We start from the raw sequence: 19,062 nt of genomic DNA on the forward strand, positions 1-19,062 counted from the left end.
GTTTGCTTTATCCTCCCATCTGCAAATGTAAATCCTATAATAATGCTGTCTACAGTAGATAGCATTTTCATAAATATTGTGCTCTGTGCTCCCATCTGCAAAAATAAGTCCTATAATAATGCTGTCTACAGTAGATAGCATTTTCATAAATATTGTGCTCTGTGCTCCCATCTGCAAAAATAAGGCACCAGAAACAAATTTTTTCGATCTTTGGATCGACCGTTGATGCTGCTTCGATGCTTGTTATTAATGAACTATCAACTAATTAATTAGATTTAACGCTAAATTTATATTGGTCAATGTCACTACAGATGTAAAGTACTATTTTATTACAATTAACAATAGTATATTAATTGATGCTACAAATAATAAGGATCAGTCAAGCATCGATGGTCGATCGAAAGATTGAACTAATTTGTTTCCATTGCCTAAGTTCTATAATAATGCTGTCTACAGTAGATAGCATTTTCATAAAATATTGTGCTCTGTGCTCCCATCTGCAAAACTAAGTTCTATAATAATGCTGTCTACAGTAGATAGCATTTTCATAAAATATTTTACTCTATGCTCTAATCTGCATACATAAGTTCCATAATAATACTGTTCACGGTAGATATCTTAAATTTGGATACATACAATTGATCAGCATAAGTAATAAGGATTTGTATTAAATAGGAACATATTATAACAACAAGCAAAACATACTCGTAACTAACAAGTTTCTGAATATACAATGGGTTTTTATGTAAAGTGATATGCATCCCTGGATTTCCAGTCCTATACTTTTTGATGTGACTGATATCAGATCATTTTAAGGTGTATTTCACATTCACTATTGAGCATTACACCAATGATAACACGGCAGAGAACACATAGCATATTGAATGTGTATCAATTAAATATAAATGTCAACCGCAATTAATCCTTAACCCCATGAGAACTACTTGCCGATTGGCCAAAAACAAGTTTTCATTATCAATTGGACCAATCAGCAACTTTGTTAGAATAATATCACCGCACAAAAAAATGGGGTGAATTATTTGCAAAGCTCCATTCTGATTGGTGATTAAAGTGAAGATATCATGTAATTGACCAATCAGAGGCAATGTTAGATCGGCAGGTAGTGCTCAGGGGTTGACAAATTCTTCAAGCACAAATTTTACACTGTGTCTGCTAAGTTGTAATTAAAGTCTTGTAAAGTTAATCAATCTGGCTTTCAATATATTGCAGGTCATCTATGGTCATCTCAGCTGAGCGACATACTAGAATGCTTAGCTTAGATGGTCAGTAGAGACTGGTGGCCATTACGTCGTCAGTGTTGCCAAATGTGTTTTGTGTCAAGGTGTGCCAAAAGCTCTAAGTAGCCTAATCAAGAGCTCTCAATGAGCCCAATATGTAATGATCTACAGCAGTAAAAATGCTTAGAACCATGTACTCTCAATTGAGTGGGAAAGTAGTAAGTTTCAAGCACCAAAGTAGCTCAATATTTTATTATTTTGATGATATACTGAATGCATCCAATATTCCAAAATTGAGACAGAGAAGAAATTAGTTAAAGCCATATTATAACATTTGCTGAGAAGAACACCCTCAAAAAAAATTTAAATTCAGGTTTTTACAGGATTGTAATGTACTTTTGCATTAAGTAACATGCATTGGCGCTCGTAGTAAATTCCAATTTTCTTTGCTTTACCTCACTTGTTCGGCTCAAAATTAAAAGGGGGCATATCTTACAGTAAAAGCTAACATTTTATGGAAAATAAATACTAATCTATTTTTAAAGAAATGTTATAATATGGCTTTAATTGGCCCTTAAATAGCCTACATAATAAATATTGCTCTTTAGGAATTTGAAATCCTCTTGTACAGCAAAAACAATTCTTGTGTCAAGTTTATAAATCTGGCTTTATATGATCATATCAGCTGAGAAATGTACTAGAAAGCCTAGCTGGCCAGTAGAGACTTTTAAGCCATTATGCTGGCAGTGTTGCCAACATTTTGCAATGCCCAGGTGCCGCCAGACATTCAAGGAGCCTAATGTTTGCTAAAGTGTACCAAATATTGCAGTGCATTACAGTAACATCATGCATATAATCACTCAATATTGGGTAGAAAAGCAATTGTGTTAGCACCCACAAAACCCGAAATGTGGGGACATTTAAAGGATTTTCACTAACAAAGTGGGGATTCGAAATAAAAGTGGGGACATCAAGTGTTCCCACTTCTACGGTATACCAGAAAAGTGAGAAAACCATGTTTTACAGAGTGGGGACTAAAGGTAGGGGTCCCACATCTCGTCGTTTTATGTGCGTAGTTGAGAGAGAGGGTGTAGAGAGGTTTGGTGATAGGAAACTTTTTAAAAAAGTGGGGACCCAAAAAAATTACCCCAGAAGTACTATGTCCCGAGTTTGTGTAAGAGTATTTGGTCTCTAAACTTCTTAAGGATGTATATATATCGGGTAAGAGAAGGGTATGTCAAATAGAAATAGGGGGGAGCTCTATCGAGTAGTGGCATCATCATAATGCTATGACGTATGGTTAGCGCGTTCAGTGCACACAATTATTACCATGTCCCCACTTCTACGGTTTCACAGGAGGGTGAGTGAGTGCTCCATTTATTTCCTAACATTTGGTTTCTGTGAGACAGAAAACTTCAGAAGTCATGATGACCAATGTTGACAAGTCACCCTTTTTTCTTAATCATTGTTTTCTATGGGATGAACAACTACCAAAAGTCACTCTGACCATCTTCAAAAAAGTTGCCCAATTGTGCTACCAAATCACAGACTTGCCAATCCTGCAAGTAGCCCAATAAGTGCAGCATTGGCAACACTCTGCATTGCTGATTGGATTACTTGACTAAGGATACCGTTATGGTCAAATGTGAACTTAAATACCCTATTGGCATTCTCCTGTATGCATGCGTTATGTAGCAATCTGTGTGGGAATAAGCCATCAGTCTGTGAAGGCCGCTGAATTTAGAGGAAATTGTGTCTGATTAAAGCTGCATTGACTGCAAATTGGTGAGTTACAACTTAGAATGGGATATTCCAGTTGCAAAATATTCAGTGGCAGTACCGGGGAAGGGGGCATAGGGGAAAATGCTCCCATCAGAACTCTTGAATGCTCCCCCATCAGAACTCTTGCCCACCAGTTAGTCAGTTACCCCCAGTAAAAACCCAAAATTAGGGAATTTTCCACTTTTTGGGGCAATTTTGAGCAAAATTTGTTGATTTATGAAATTCAAAGAACATCTACTTGGATATCAAAATCCTAGGGTGTCCTAAAAAAGTCTTTTAAGAAAGTGTATTTCCATTTGGAACATATATAGATACACTAGGCCCATAGCCAGGATTTTTTGATGGGGGTGCAGATTTTCCAAATGCAGACCTTTTCAAGTGAAATCTTCATTCTGGCCAAACCCAGACTTTTATCCCCTCCAAAATTGATTTTCGGACAAATGTCTCTCAAAAAATTGGGGTGTATTTATCTAAAAAAAATTACATTTTAGGCCCGATTTTAGTATTTTTTTACAGACAAGCAGACTTTTTACAAACCTGCACCGCTGGCTAATGATACACTAAACAAAATGTACTCATCAATAACATTATTGGTAATTAAAACATTATATTAGTGATATAAAATGACACATATAAAATGGATCTGAACCAATCCAGGCTGAGAGAGTCCATTTACATCACCCCATTGTGTTCCTTTGTGCAGGTGGTTTGTGCTGGAACAGGTTATTAATGACCAACATGATGGAAAGCTTGGACAAGTGTTTCCTTAATAAAGATATAAGATTAAGCTATGGCCATATTAGTCTGGTAAGGTCGGCAATGTTATAAATAACATAATGGAAAGCTTGGACAAGTATTAGATAACATATTAAGGGGGTACTACACCCCTCGTTAAATTTGTGTCTATTTTTGCATTTTTCTCAAAAACTAATAACACAGTGGTAACAAAAGTTATGTATATTAATGGGGCAAGGAATCCAATTACTACACTGGAATTTCAGTGACCCAAGACAAGCGGTTCGTTATTTATGATAAGAAATGATGTACCGCTAGGATGTACCTCATTTCCTATCATATATAGTGAACCGCTTGTCTTGAGTCACTGAAATTTCAGTGTAGTAATTGCTTTCCTTGCCCCAATAATATGCATAACTTTTGTTACCAGTGTGTTATTATTTTTAAGAAAAATGCAAAAATAGTCACAATTTACCACAGGTGTAGTACTTCTTAAAGCAATGAACATCATTTAATGTTTGGCAAAGATGGTCATGATAATCTTATTCCTGCAAGGTCAACAATATTATAAATACAATACAACATGATGAAAATCCTGTACAAGTATATTCCCTAACCCTAACCGCCTAAGGGTTTTTTGGCAACGGGAAGGGAAAGAAGGAAGGAATAAAGAGAGAAAACAAAGAAAGAAGTTGTTTGCTCTGGGTGGGATTCGAATCCGGGACCCCTCGCATGCCAACCACTGGCTTGGCGACACTTAGCCACGGGTGTTGGGCTTCGCTGGCCAGCAAAACCGTGCCTATATATCACTTAGGGCGATTGCGTCATCACACCATGTGGGATGCATGCATGAACAGCGCATATATCAATTAGTATTTTGTAGTAATTAGTACGGTTAGGGTTAAGGGCTCGGATAGCAACGTTTGCACAGTATTTTTTCTGGGACATGAGAGCACAGCAGACATATTGCATATTAAAAAATTTTAGGTCTTTTGGGGATAAAAATGTGTATCTTCAATACGAAAGGTCAAAGGATTGCCCACTTTTCCTCCCAGCTACGTGTACATACAGTTGCTAACTTTAACAGAGAAAATGTCAATAAAAATAAAATAATTAAATATTTTGCAATTCTCAAGTTTGGGGCTGGCCAGGAAACAGTAAACTCAAAATCAATTGGGACAGGCCTAAGTTATTCTACAACAAACTTATAATATTATTCAAGTATTTCAAGTTATGAAACGACAAGCCAGGTTGATTTGTAGATATGATCACAGATATTGGAACACATCTATCATATGATGAATGTTAGGTAACAAGTTGATGAAAAGGATTTCAACAAAGCGATAAATAATGGCTCACCACAAATTAACAGCTCTGCATCCGATACACCTGTGCATATTTTGATGTAATGTAAAAGTTTTCCTTGTGGAATTAAGTAATAATGTGGCTGCGTGGGAGCATCTCTTATAATCCATAGTTGAGCCATAGGATTGTAAGTAATAAACAAATTCATATTTCTCCCCACGCAACACAGGTGAGTGACAGATGACGACAAATTACTGATGATATTCAATCTTTATAAGATCATTAATGAAAGAATGGGGCTTTTTGTCAGGAGAGGACCAAATTGAGATGTTTTACATGGTTAATGTTAGCTCCAGTATGCAGTTTTGATGTTCTGCCTTGGCGACAAATGCAGCAACAATTTTACCGCAGTATTTTTCTGGTGTGTTAACCCTGTGGGCACCACTACCTTTCTTACAGTACCTCTGATTGGTTAATTACATGATATAATCATCTGAGTAAACAATCAAAGTAGAGCTTTTAGATCTCTTACCAGTGTTAAGCTTAATCCCTGTCAGTCCTACTGACTATTCTTACCATCTCATGGTTGGCTCAATACATGATTTAACCTTCTTTGTAACCAACTAACTTGCTATCCTCAGTAGAAAGCAAAAGGTTCTTCAAAATTTGCAGTAAATATAGCAGAAACCCTTAAAAAAATTCCCACTTAACTGTCAGTAGATAGTAGGGTAAATGGCATCAATCTATCATGCTTGCTTTCTTCAGTAGATAGCATCAATGTTTTGTTTTTGATATCTTTGGTAGTTGATAACATTCCCTTAAAATTGCTATCTTCAGTAGATAGCATAAATTCTTTCATCTTGCTATCTTTGGTAGTTGATAACATTTGCTATCTTCAGTAGATAGCATCAATTCTTTGATCTTGCTATCTTTGGTAGATGATAAAATTCCCTTAAAATTGCTATCTTCAGTTCAGTATATAGCAACAATTCTTTGATCTTGCTATACCTTTGGTAGATGAAAACATTCCCTTAAAATTGCTATCTTCATAAGATAGCAACAATTCTTTGATCTTGCTATCTTTAGTAGATGATAAAATTCTCTTAAAATTGCTATCTTCTATGCCAGTGAAGAGCTGTCGGTAGATATCATAAGTCCTTTCAAATGACCCTAGTTTTATCAAACAAACAATAGACTAATATCTAAAATAGATGTATGTTGTCAACCAGCATTTTCTTACAATAAATACATTCTATTAAACAATTAACTCTAAGCATGTTCTGTTCTTAAATAGCTTAATACATCAGAAACTTTTTCCTGAAGATCTGTCATATTCATAATTCTTTTGTACTCTGGGCAGTCAATGTTTAGCACACATATCAATAGTGTTAATACAATTGCCTTCCCCTTCCCCAACTCACAAAACATTCATAGTATGTAATTGGCACACCACAAGAAACTACCATGTCTTTAGAACAGGTGTTTTTTTTTAATCTTAAATCGCTTTGAATAATATAATTTAATACTAGCACACTTTCTTAGATTTAAAATAGGTAAATACAGATAATAGATAACAGAGGACAAGGTTTCAAGAATTACTGAAAATAGGTATCAGGGGGAATGAGGCTATATGTTGAAAATATCTATATCAAGTTTTTGACATCAGTATTAGCTCTTCAAAAATGCTACGTTCCGATGCAAAACTGAAGAAAATTAAACTTCCGGTTACCAAGTTATAGACAACTTATCAGCTGAGAAACAAACAAATTTGAGCACATGTTTGGCTAATAACTCAAAATCAATATTAGCAGCCTTAGACTAATTCTCCTTGGTGATGTCACATAATATTTGGAATATCTGTACTCGGATTTCAAGCGACATGTGCTGTCCTTGCGATGTGGATGTGCTTTACCTTGATGTGAAAATCTTCACATATTTGAGCAAAAAAATGATATTTTCTCTTTAAATCGCACTATTTTTGAAGCAAAAGAATAGGAGTAAAGGTTGCTGCACTCTAAGAAATAAAGGTTCTAAATAGAACCTTTTTTGTCCTCTCAGGAGAACCCTCCCTCTTGAACCTCTCAAAAAGGTTCTTTAATTTTGGAGAACCCTTAAATGTTCTCTAAAGAACTGAAAGCGTTATGTATCACACTTTTGGGGCCAATTTCAGCGGTTTTGGAACCATTTTTGGTTCTTTAGAGAACCTCTAAGGGTTCTGCTGAGAGGACAACTTTAGAACCTTTTTAGAACCTTTATTTTTTAGAGTGTGCCTTATCCTTTACACCCAAGTAATGCAGTAAATATGTTCGGCTGCACCTCGCCCATTACTTAGGTTTTTACTCCCTCGGACACATTATTTGAGTGTAAAGAATTGGGCATTGCCCTTTATTTCTTAAATTGAGACTAGTTACACATATTACATCATATCTCACTTGACCAGTTAGTCTCAAGTTTCGGAAAAACAATCGCCACCTGCCGATCACCTTTCTGAATTAGAAACTTGACCCGATGGCTTGTCTAGATTAAAGGGTTGCATCCGCTGTAAGGGACGATGTCCAAACATAAAGCGGAGGGAGAAAGGAGGAGCTGTTTGAACTTAGAATAAGATCTAGGTTCTATACTTCCTATGCACAAACAGGTTGTTAGGTATTCATCATTTTGTATCTTGTTTGATATATATAAGACCCTTTGCGTTTGATTTTGAGTTAGCCGTTGCACGACCGGCAAGATTGAAATTTATTACGCCCACCTTTGAATTCATTATTGCGCATTTTCAAAAATTATAATTAAAGGAGTATTTTGTGATCCTAGCATCTAAAATTATAATTAAAGGAGTATTTTGTGATCCTAGCATCTAAAATTATAATTAAAGGAGTATGTTGTGATCCTAGCATCTTCTTTTTATGATATTTTTCATTAGATATCTACGAAAAAAGATTATTCCCAAAATTTCAGTTGATTCCGATTTTGCGTTTGCAAGTTTATGTGTATTACACTGCTCCTGTGATTGGGGACATAATATGCTGTACACTGTATTCAATTTTGTCCCCATTTTGGCCCCATTCACTAAGGACATACCATTGACTATACAGGTGTCTTTAAACAAAGAACAGCAACTCAACAATTGGAGCAGGTCACAAACAAATTCTGTCGTTCATTCACACAATCTAGATTTTCAGGCTCCGTGGTAATCCAACCCACAAAGTTTCTCTTTGAAATAAGCTCATCGTCAAGACCTTGCCCATGTACTTTTTACAAGTAATTTAACTTTCAAATGTGTGATACTTGAGTCGAGGTAAACATCCTTCTTGCATCAAGTTAGCAAGTTGTAATCCCAAGATCTGCGCTGACATAAATTGGGTGACTTGCACATAATATCGACAGCACGACTTCTTTCAAGTGAATATATCGACTGCTACAGTGCCAGAAGTGGGTAAGTGCAAAAGCTGCCATGTGTAGCTGCCATGTGTAGCTGCCATGTGTAGATGAGTCACTAGCTTGCACATAATATTGACAGCATGGGTGACTTGCACATAATATCGACAGCATGACTTCTTTCAAGTGAATATATCGACTGCTGCAGTGCCAGAAGTAGGTAAGTACAATAGCTGCCATGTGTAGCTGCCATGTGTAGATGAGTCACTTGCACATAATATTGAAAGCATGGGAGACTTGCACATAATATCGACAGAACGACTTCTTTCAAGTGAATATATCGACTGCTACAGTGCCAGAAGTGGGTAAGTGCAAAAGCTGCCATGTATAGCTGCCATGTGTAGATGAGAACAATATACTGTGTGTAAGTCATGACAAATTTCTCAGGGCAGCTATTGCACTTAACCACTTCTGGCACTGAGCAGACGATATATACTTGAATAACTTAACTACTATGACCGGTAAAATAAGTTGGGACTTGCATTTGTGCTGTCTTTTAAAGGTCCTTGACCCGAGCGACAGCCTCGTCACTCATTTTTCTCCATCAAAACTGAGATTTTGGTATTAGAAATTTTCCTCATCCCAGTGAAAATTAATGCCAGAGATGATTTTCAGGACATGAAAAATTGGACCACGCCTCTTTACAGGCTCTGGTAGCAACGTTTGGACAGTATTTTTTGTGGGACATGAAAGCACATCAGACATATTGAATCGCATTCTGAATACGAATAGATGAGGCAAAATCAGAGAAATTGCACTTTTGAAAGTGCAATTTCTCTGATTTTGCCTCATTAAAATACCAGTGGATATATTAAATTATATCCTTCATTAATATATTCTCGTTCATTAATTGGTTAAACGAGTATCATGTGACCAAAAATAGTTTTAACTATTTTGCAAAAAGCCGATGATGAGGGGATGGAGTACTATTCAAAGTACTATTTCCCAGGGAAATAGTTTTACTACCTCCTCTGAGCGCGTATGACCTCATAGCCGCGTCACAGTTCCTAGTGGTCGGTGCAACTCGCCACGCACGCTGGATATCAGTACCGGTTCCGGGGTATTAATGCATGTTGTCTTGCGAAGCACACACGCAGCACAGGAGTGGATCTAACATACGGCGGTTCATAGTATAATCTGAGTTACATCAGGATCAGTATCTTAATATTGACAGTGAAATAACAGAGAACATGGTTACTCGTTTGGCGGTGGTATTGTAGAGGAATTAAAACATTTTCACGGTAAGCTTTAGTCACTCAACTGTGTGCGTGCTTTGTGCATACCTATGTGCATTCAATCAAAACAAAGCAAGGCTATAGCCTAGACAACATTTATGCGTAGGCCTATGTCTATAATAAAGGCCTTGCGTAACCAATCGATGAACAAATATATTAATGAAGGATATAAAACAAATATTTACTGCTCTAAATTCGGGATCTGGTGGAATCTATTGGTCCCCTCGGTGAAAGTAGGCTCACGGTCTCCAGTTCACCTCGGGGACCAATAGATTCCACCAGATCCCTCATGAGCAGTAAATATTTGTATACTACCAGTGGATATATTGCCATTGGGCTATTCCATTTGAAATCCACACTCCCCCTGTGGAAGATTTAGCTAAAATCTTTCACAGAGGGAGTATAAGTTTTAAATAGAATAGACAATTGGGTAACTTCCATTTGAAATACTCACTCCAATCGTGGAAGATATAGGTAATGCCATAATACAGGGGGAGTATGTGTTTCAAAATGATTACCTCTGACCAATTACATTTGAAAAACACACTCCCCTGTGGAAGATATTTCCAAAATCTTCCACAGGGGTAGTGTGGATTTTAAATGGAATAGCCCATTGTGTGTCACTCTCTTAATTGTGACTGAGGTCTTGGATTTTGTCACAACTACTCCCCATTCCAGAAAAATACAGAACTAATTTTTTGGGATTAAAAAAATATTATCAAGTTCTGCCAAATGAAACATAGCTCAATCCTAATCATTCATTTAGTCCTAACTGGAGATAAAAGAAAAAGTTCACTATTTTACTAATTTCTTGAAAAAAAGGGCCAAAAACATGCACTTTTAGCATGTTTTCTGACAATCAAGTCACAAAAATCACAGACTTGGAACAAGTCTAACCATTCAAAATCTTGAGTATATGCCAAATTTTTGTTCTAATTTTCACTTTTTTGTGTTGCTTTAATTAAATGGTTGAATATAAGAATGAAATATGTCTTTTCCAAAATTTAGAATGCATAAACTGAAATTAGTCTTAGTACAAGTCTTTGGGCTTGATTGTCACAGCACACGAAAAACACCCTAAAAATGTATGTTTTTGGCCCTCATTTATAAAATTGGCTAAATATTAAAATTTGACTTTTATTACTAGTTAGGACTAACTAAAGGATTAGGATTTAGCTATGTTTCATTTGACAAAACAGGATAATATTCTTTTTATTCAAAAAAATTAGTTCTGTATTTTTCTGGAATAGGGAGTACATTTTAGCACCTAAAGCCTTGAAAAATCAGAATTTAAAAAAACATTGAGGGTTTTTGTCTTCAGTAAATGTTACAATATGGCTTTAAAAACAACTCTGGCAGTTATACATACATTTACATCAGTATCAATATAGGATGTAACCAGTCTTATATCATTGATGCGACTTGAACAACAACTGGTCTGGTAGTATCATTTACAAGTGTTCTTCATTACAAAGTAATTTATACCATTAACATGATTAACAGACAGGTTGAAATGTAATCTACAGTAAGACTGGATCCTGTCTATACTGACATGTAGATGAATTACATTAGTCATGTTCATACCACACAGTGTCATCGCCCTGATATCTTCATGGCAGAAATCGCCATGGTAGGTTGAATCCACAGCCACCCATGGTCATTTTGTTCCAACCTGTTTAATAGTTTTGAGATGCATAATGGGCCGAGAGACATCCGACTAAGGCTATTGACAATAGCCTGGTGACTGACCTCTGCACGGTCAGTGAGCAATATGGTATACGCCATGAGGTCATATGCTTGTAGACTGCCTCCATGAGTGGTCTACGCTGCGCTATAGTTTGGCACATATAAAATCAGTTTTTGAGCTCAATACGCAAGGTTCTTTCTCAATATGCAAGCTAACGACTATCATATCCTTTCAACACATATATTTAAGTACAAGCATAAAAACATGGCTTCGTTAGAATAAAAAAATCACGGGAGATATTCATCATTTTCTACCCCGGTATCCAAAGATTTATCATCTGAATATCAAATCGTGCATAGCACATTGATGTGTATCGATTCATTTTAGTGTCTCTGCTGTACAATGTAATTATTAACCAGGCGATGTGGGTGTGTACCATAGCTTGAATTGTGAGATTTCATTGTTTTTGAAAGTACAAGAATCTGGATCCTGACTGTACTCACATGTAGATGAATTACATTAGTCATGCTCATACAAAAGCTAGAATCTTCATTGTTTGCGAAAGTACAAGAATTTACACCAGCCAATAAAAAAAACTCCCTCTGTGGAACACTTTTCTTAAAATCTTCCGCAGAGGTATGGCAGATTCAAATGGAAAGTAAGTGGTAATTTTTGTGTACAGTTATTTTTGCAATTTGGAGTTACAGAGACATTTTTGCAATTGTTATTTTTGCGATTGCCTAGTCTTGCCCTATACTTGCAATACATTATTACATATATTCACGAGGTGTTAATTTCGCTTTTGGAACTCCATTCATGAAATCTGTGAAAATAAAACACCCGTGAAAATTTCCACTTATACAGTAGTCCTATGTAAATCCTAGAGGTGTTTTTTCCCACAGGGCATTCACATGTGTAAGCTTCTTACTTTTGAACATTTTGTTTCCCCGGTCTTTGAACCACTACATAAGACCCATGTGTTACCATTCACATCACTCCTAATTGTAACACAATGATGAGCCCTTCAGTGTTCTTTATGCATACAATGGTACACTATGACTAGTGGCTTAACAAAATTATCCCTGAATATATTCACCATCAGCACATAGCAACATTTAACACTTTCCCCATAAATGCACACATCACATTAAGAACCTGACACATAGTGTTACATTTGTGATGTGCCCTGAGTAATTTGATTTAATTTAATTATTTAACTTTGTTTACAAGCTGAAAGTATTTCATGAGATGGGAAACCCCTTGTATTTTGGAATTCCCCAAATTATTGTAAACAAAGTCAGATCTATGTTTGGAACTTGAAAGCCCCAGTTCATTGTTGCACCATCAGGAAAACCCCCAGGAAGTGATGTAATGTGAATGTGTATAATTAATCTTGGGAAATCCCAAGATTGCAGCAATGTTGTGAAAATGTGATTGAAGTAATGGTTTATTAATAGATGATGGGTTTTTGCATGAGTACTGCTATAAAAAGCTGGAAGCTTTTGTTGGGACTGGACAGAATGCCATGGGAGATTGAAAACTCCACATGTGTGTGATGGTCTTCGTGCTTCAAAAAGAAGTACATTTTAACCAGTTTATATAGCCAATAATTGAGCTAATTTTAATACAGCAACGAAGAAGACAGCGAGCACACAAAAGTGCTCTTCCTCATCAAAGGATTAAAAGTTCTTCTGTCAAATTGCTGGAGTTTGCTGGGTTTGTGAAGGCCAGGCATCTGTCAAGAAACAGTGGAGCTGTGTTAAAGAAACCGGTTCCCTGGAAAAAGAGTGATTGGTGAAAGAAACACCATTTTTGGAGAAAGCAGCGCAAGGAGATATATTTGAGGAGAAAGCAGCGCAAGGAGATATATTTGTGGAGATAACAGCGCAAAGGAGATTGGAGAAAGCATCATCATTTTCAGTATGAGGATTTTATACGCAAGGATTTATAAGCGCAAGTGTACACTGGACTTCGCATGAGGACAAGCGAATAAGGATATATTACATCAGTCGTCCAGAACATTGCAAGAACTCTAGGATCACCAACAAGAAGACAGCTGGTTAAGTAGTCATAGAGTAAAACTGTCATTGTGTGATTTTATTGTATATGCGATATTGTTATTATATATACGTACCAATCATACTCTATTTTCAATTAAAGACTTAGATTTTGTTAGCTTAAATAAACAGTGTATTTGTGTTGTGCATTCGTGTGAGTTCGGGTAAAAGGTGATTTTGGCCTTGAGTCAAGTACGACTCGTAACAAAAATTGGGGGCTCGTCGTCCGGGAAATACACTGTAAAAAAGTTGACATTTAATTTACTGAGTCTTGAAAGTGAAAGTACAGTATGGCAGAGTTCAAAGCAGAAGAGTTTCTTGAAACTATAGATTGGGAGAAATTTGATAAGTTGAAGAAGCCTGATTTATTAGCATTTGCCAAACATTATGACTTGAAAGTTAAGCAAGCTACAAGAAAGCAAATAATCAAAATGCCTTGATTGATGTTTTGGTCGGGAAGATATTTTGATGAATCCTATTTGGAAGAGAAACTTGAAGTAGAAATTGGTGGGGATTCAGCATTTAAGTTGAAAGAGTTGGAAATTCAATTAGAATTGAGGAAAATGGAAATGGACCAAAAGAAAATGGAAATGGACCAAAAGAAAATAGAAATGGACCAAAAAGAAAAACTGGAAATGATCAAGTTAGAGAATGAAAATAAAGAAAAACAAGAACGGCTAGACATTGAAAAACAAAAACTAGCAATGGAAGACAAAGCACGCCAAGAAAAGATGGCGCTTGAGCACCAAAAATTAGAAACAGAAGAAAAGGAAAAGGTAGCAAAATTGGAACTTGAAAAACAAAATTTGGAAATGGAAGAAAAGGAAAAGTTAGCAAAACTAGAAATGGAAGAAAAGGACAGGCAAGCAAAGCTCAATTTGGAAGCACATTTGAAAGAAAGAGAAATTGAGGAAAAGTACAAGTTTGAACAAGAGAAGTTGGCAAAGCTAGGTGACAAATACTCATCAAGTTTCTCCTCAAAGTCAGGGTTTGATGTTACAAAGTATGTAAAGCTTGTGCCTAAATTCAAAAGAGAAAGAAGTTGACGAGTACTTTCAACATTTTGAAAAGGTAGCTACAAATTTGAAATGGCCTCCAGAGCATTGGACCCTACTGTTACAAAGTAGTTTTGTGGGGAAGGCCAGGAAACTTACTCAGCTCTACCAATAGAGAAGTGTAATGATTATGAAGAAGTCAAACAGGCAGTCCTTAAGGCCTATGAACTGGTGCCTGAAGCATACAGACAAAAGTTCAGAGATTCAAGAAAGCAATCAGATCAAACCCATGTAGAATTTGCTAGAGTAAAAGAACAAATGTTTGACAGGTGGCTTGGGTCAAAAGAAGTCAAAGATGATTTCGCCAACTTAAGCAATTAGTTCTTATAGAAGAGTTCAAGAAATGTGTCCACGTTGACATTAAAACCCATTTGGATGAAAGCGCTAGCAAAATTAAGACGCTAAGCGAAGCGGCGACAATGGCGGACGACTATGGTTTAACTCACAAATTGAATGCGAGTAGATTTAGTCATAACAGAAGTTATTCAAACAGGTTCAGCCATAATCAACCTAGAGCAAATCAGGGTGGTACACAAGAAGTGAAACCTCAGTCTAATTCACAGCATAGTGCTGGTGGTAGAGGGACCCCAGGGAGTTCAGGTCACAGAGCAAAATTTGGGACTGAATTTAAAGCCAAAGTAACTTGTACTCATTGTAAGAGACCAGGGCATACGATGACCCAGTGTTATTTCTTAAAAGGCAGACAAGACGCACAAAAACAGCAGCAAACTGCTAGTAATACTGTAGGATGTGCAGTGTCACTTGTGTCAAAGAAACAAGTCAGTCAAATCAAGAAACAAGAATTCCCACAAAAGGGAAGTGAGACAGACAAGGTGTGTGAAGAATTTGAACCATTTGTGTTAGAGGGAGTGGTATCACTTGGTGATAATGGTAGTCCAAAGCCCATTAAGATTGTGCGAGATACGTGTTGTGCACGGTCTATGATTCTGGAAGGAACTTTGCCCTTTAATGAGGATAGTTCAGCAGGTAATGCTTTGATCCAGGGTATTGGGATGGAAATAATTAGTGTACCTCTCCACAAAATTAACTTGAAATCTGACTTAGTTTCTGGTCCTGTAACCATAGGAGTTAGACATGAATTGCCAGTCAAGGGAGTGTCCATGTTGCTAGGAAATGATCTGGCAGGGGGGAAGGTTTTCCCTGACCCAATAGTCACAGATAAGCCCTGTTTACAGGATGATAATAGTGAGGAAGAGGAGATATTTCCTGCATGTGCAGTGACACGGGCAATGAGTAAGAGAGCCTCATTAGAAACAATTGAGGACAACCAAATTGATGACTTAGGCTACAATTTGGAAGACACATTTGTGTCAAAGTTGAATGAGAAAGAAGATAAACTTCCTTCTCCTGGGGATAAAAATACCCCTAAAGAGGACGCAGCCTCTGAGCATGAACAAATTGGGGAAACCATGAAAGACCCATTAAGTCATGACAAGCTGATTCTGGAGCAACAAAATGACCCAGAACTCAAAGAGATCAATCAAAGGGCATTGACCCTAGAAGAAGCAGAAAAAAATTCTGTCTGTTTTTACAAACAAGATGGTGTGCTAATGAGAAAATGGCGCCCCCTGATGTACCTGCCGATGAAGAGTGGAAGGTAGTGCACCAAATTGTGGTACCAAAAGTCTACCACACTGAAGTTATTAACATAGCACATGATAGTCCCATGGCAGGGCATTTGGGTGTTAAGAAAACTCATGAAAGAATTCTGAGACATTTCTGGTGGCCCACTCTCAGAAAAGATGTTTCTGAATATTGCAAAACATGTCACATATGCCAAGTAGTAGGGAAGCCAAATCAGAAAATACCTCCTGCTCCATTAAAGCCAATTCCAGCCTTTGATGAACCATTTAGTAGGGTTATTATTGATTGTGTAGGCCCGCTACCAAAGACTAAGTCAGGTAATCAATACCTTCTGACAATTATGTGCGCGTCAACACGCTTTCCTGAAGCCATACCCTTGAGAAATATTAAAGCAGTGACAATAGTGAAAGCTTTAACCAATTTCTTCACATTTGTGGGGCTCCCCAAGTCCATACAGTCAGACCAAGGATCAAACTTTACTTCTGGATTATTTCAGCAGGTCATGTATCAATTAGGTATAGAAGAGTATACCTCAAGTGCTTACCATCCAGAATCACAAGGTGCACTAGAAAGGTTCCACCAAACATTGAAAAACATGATCAGGACATACTGTTTGGAATTTCAGAGGGACTGGGATGAGGGAGTACACTTGTTGTTGTTTGCTGATAGGGAAGCTGTTCAGGAAACTTTAGGATTTAGTCCTTTTGAGTTAGTGTTTGGACACACAGTGCGCGGGCCCTTAAAGTTGTTGAAAGAAAAGTGGCTCAATGAGAAATCAGATATCAATGTGTTGGATTATGTCTCCAATTTTAAGCATAGGCTTAACAGAGTAACTGATATTGCCAAAGAAAACTTGAAACAGGGTCAGGCCAAAATGAAACAATGGTATGATAAACATGCCAAAGAGAGAGTGTTCAAACCAGGTGACAAAGTTCTAGTACTGTTTCCAATTCCAGGACACCCATTACAAGCCAGATATCATGGCCCATGTGAAGTGGAGACAAAAGTGGGTGAAGTAGATTATATTATCAAGACTCCTGGTAGACGCAAGAGCAGGCAGTTATGCCACATAAATATGCTCAAAGAGTATGTTGAAAGAAGTGACAGTGGCATTCCAAAACCTGTGTGTACAGTAAAACATGCTGATAATGTAGACAAACATGCCGATGTAGACAAAATCGCCAATGTAGACAAGAGTAAAGATGACAATTCTGATGTCACATTTGACCAGGATAAAGAGCTGGAGCACAAGGAGTATAATGTAAAGTTGAACAATTCTGATGTGCTCACTAATTTGGACTCAAAGTTAGGTCATCTTTCTCAAGATCAACAAAGTCAAATTGCAAATTTGATTCACAAATTTGACAATATATTTCCTGATACGCCAAGTAGAACAAATGCTGCATTTCATGATGTAGATGTTGGTGATACAAAACCAATCAAGCAGCATCCTTATAGAGTCAATCCATTGAAAATGGAACATCTCAAAAATGAGATCAATTACATGCTAGACAATGATATCATAGAACCAAGTAGTAGTGAATGGAGTTCACCGTGTATACTTGTTCCCAAGCCTGATGGTTCATACCGATTGGTCGCAGACATGAGAGCTGCAAATTTTCATTCAAAGACAGACTCGTACCCAATTCCAAGAATTGATGATTGCATAGACAAAATTGGGAATGCAAAATTTGTTAGCAAATTTGATCTTTTGAAAGGGTACTGGCAGGTTCCACTCACAGACCGTGCCAAAGAGATTTCTGCTTTTTGTACACCATTTGGTCTTTACCAATACAAAGTTATGCCATTCGGTTTGAAAACGCCCCAGCAACATTTCAGAGAATGGTGAACCAAATTGTGGCAGACATAGAGGGATGTGAAGCGTATGTAGATGATTTGATTGTTTACAGTCAAACTTGGGAACAACACATGGAACAACTCCATCAATTGTTTGAGAAGCTGTCAGAAGTACAATTGACAGTCAACCTGGTAAAAAGTGAGTTTTGCCATGCCACAGTCACATACTTGGGATATGTTGTAGGTCAAAGTTGAAGCAATTGAGCAATACCCCACACCTGTAAACAAGAAGGCACTCATGAGATTTCTAGGAATGGTTGGCTATTATAGAAAGTTCTGTCCAAACTTTTCAGAGATAGCAAGTCCTTTGACTGATTTGTTAAAGAAAGATGCAAAATTCATTTGGTCAGAACAGTGTGAAAATGCTTTTCACAAAGTCAAATCTATACTCATGAGTTCACCAGTGCTTACTGCACCTGATTTTCAGAAGCAGTTCAAGTTGACTGTTGATGCCAGTGACATAGGCTGTGGAGGTGTTGTGATGCAAGAGGGTGAAGATCAAATAGATCACCCCATTTGTTACTTTTCAAGGAAATTCAACAAGCACCAGAGAAATTACTCCACAATTGAGAAGGAGTGTCTAGCATTGCTATTAGCATTGCTACATTTTGATGTGTATTTGGGTACCACAGTACACCCTGTGCTTGTTTTCACAGATCACAATCCCCTCACCTTCATCAACAGGATGAAGAACAAAAACCAAAGACTGGTGAGATGGAGTTTGACCTTGCAAGAGTACAATCTGGACATCAAACATATTAAGGGAAAAGACAATGTAATGGCTGATGCCCTGTCCAGAATTGCATAGAAAAACCTGAAAAACAAAAATTCCTTTTAAAAGGGAACATGTGTGACAAGTAGTCACTGTGTATGATGAGTTAAATACTCAAAGTTGATAATATGTTGAAGTTGATGTAAAAGAAGAAAACATTTAAGAAAGTTTTCATTACATTCGAACTTTCTTCTTTTAAGGGGGAGGGTGTGATGTGCCCTGAGTAATTTGATTTAATTTAATTATTTAACTTTGTTTACAAGCTGAAAGTATTTCATGAGATGGGAAACCCCCTTGTA

At 37.1% G+C, this 19,062-nt stretch overlaps 1 protein-coding gene and 1 long non-coding RNA gene across 3 annotated transcripts in view; one reads left to right on the plus strand and one right to left on the minus strand.

The window, feature by feature from the left end:
* Positions 1-19,062, minus strand: part of LOC140165028 (ras-related protein Rab-26-like) — a 289,294-nt gene that overhangs the window by 166,213 nt on the left and 104,019 nt on the right. The gene's annotated exons all lie outside the window — the stretch shown is intronic.
* Positions 1,010-19,062, plus strand: part of LOC140165031 (uncharacterized) — a 181,753-nt gene continuing 163,700 nt past the window's right edge. Inside the window, exon 1 of the long non-coding RNA XR_011860619.1 lies at positions 1,010-1,120. This is a non-coding gene — a long non-coding RNA (uncharacterized lncRNA). The remainder of the gene's footprint in view (positions 1,121-19,062) is intronic.

This window comes from Amphiura filiformis, chromosome 11 (assembly GCF_039555335.1).
Source record: "Amphiura filiformis chromosome 11, Afil_fr2py, whole genome shotgun sequence".
NCBI classification, from domain to species: Eukaryota; Metazoa; Echinodermata; class Ophiuroidea; order Amphilepidida; family Amphiuridae; genus Amphiura; species Amphiura filiformis.